This window comes from Belonocnema kinseyi, chromosome 3 (genome assembly GCF_010883055.1).
Source record: "Belonocnema kinseyi isolate 2016_QV_RU_SX_M_011 chromosome 3, B_treatae_v1, whole genome shotgun sequence".
NCBI classification, from domain to species: Eukaryota; Metazoa; Arthropoda; class Insecta; order Hymenoptera; family Cynipidae; genus Belonocnema; species Belonocnema kinseyi.
This window is the reverse complement of record NC_046659.1, coordinates 56,967,888-56,969,346: the sequence shown is the minus strand read 5'-3', so window position 1 is coordinate 56,969,346 and position 1,459 is coordinate 56,967,888. Positions and strand designations below refer to the sequence as shown.

At 45.9% G+C, this 1,459-nt stretch overlaps 1 protein-coding gene across 1 annotated transcript in view; it reads left to right on the top strand.

The window, feature by feature from the left end:
• LOC117170379 (ATP-binding cassette sub-family G member 4-like) overlaps nt 1-1,459 on the top strand; it is a 42,440-nt gene that overhangs the window by 38,259 nt on the left and 2,722 nt on the right. The gene's annotated exons all lie outside the window — the stretch shown is intronic.

Here is a 1,459-nt window from a genome sequence, read left to right as displayed (position 1 = left end):
TCTGTTGTTTTGAACCGCACTTACTACAACTATGTTTGGTGTTGTCATTGTTGTCCCCACGAGAAGCTAGGGAAAGGGGTTCGTCCATCCTTGTAGAGCCCCTCATGAAAGGATAAGGCTGCGTACTCTGAGAGGTCGCCCGGTATCCCAGAGTCACCGTTCTAGACACCTCACCCAGGTGCCATTCAGCTTTTGACACAGTTTTCACACCTCCGCTTGGGGGTTAATTCCTTCGGGACCACCCCTGGACAATTGTCCGCGACTGCCTATTTATTTTTGTAATACCATATTCAGCAGAAACCCTTGGTACAGGGACCCTCTATCCGCAACCCGAGGACGCGTTCGGTGGCTTTGTCATAGGCCCTTCGGTTTGATTCTAGAGGAATCAAAACCGAATATATATAATTAAAAATTTGTCGTAAGGACAACCCAGGATTTCGCCGGGAGCGGGTGCTAATCTGGAAAATTGCACCCGCTCCCAGCGAAATCGCGGTAAAATTTCAGCCACAACCACGTCTCACGACCGTGAGATAGGTGGTTAGAGTCTGTAAAGAAATCAATACGACGATCCAGCAAAAGCCTTGTGCACCCTAAGAACACGGAGCGACCCAAGGACTACCGCCTTCTGCATTTTTCCCGCAAGTGTTTTAGCATATTCTTGACACGCAGGGATGCTTTTTAGGCCATTAGCAAGTGAAAGCTTGGCACCTCCAAGAGCGCCGATGATAAGGAGGATTAGTTTAACAGAATATTCTGGGTACAATCGTTGCAACTCCCTTATTAGGTCTCAATACCTCTCTTCTTTTTCATTCTCCTTGGTTATGATGTTTTTGTCAGCTGATGCCGAAAATTCGATAACGAACATGGTTCGCTTGTCGAAGTCAAGAAGAACCATGTCAGGTCTCGAGTGAGCAACAGAAACAATTGTCGGGAATATAATGTTCCTGAATATGCGGCACTACCCATTCTCGACAATTGACTCAATTTCCCTAGGAGCATTTAGAGGAGCGATATTAAGGTTAATGCCGTAAGAGTAGCGGCGATGGTAATAAAGCACTCTTAGAGCCGCATTGTGCCTTTGAATGTAGGTCGTTCCCGCGTGAGTTGGACATCTAGATAGTATGTGAGCTAAATGCTCGGGGTGTGCATGGCACGCCCTGCAACTATCATCAGGAATGTCTTGGCTCAAAATGTGGCGATGGTATGTTAAGGTGGAAATGACACCGTCTTGGCATGCAAAAATGAAACTCCGTACCAGACTTCAATCCAGGCGATTTAAGGAAAGCAAACGTTAGCTCACAAGACATTGACTGATCCTTCACATTTTTGTGAAAGATACCGTGCATCCTCTTATCGAGGAGCTGTTCACGAAAATTTTTCTCTTGTGCTTTCTTAATCCGGGATTTCAGGAGTGTGTACTCGAGATAAATAAGATTTGATGCATTTTGCTCACTCCTAA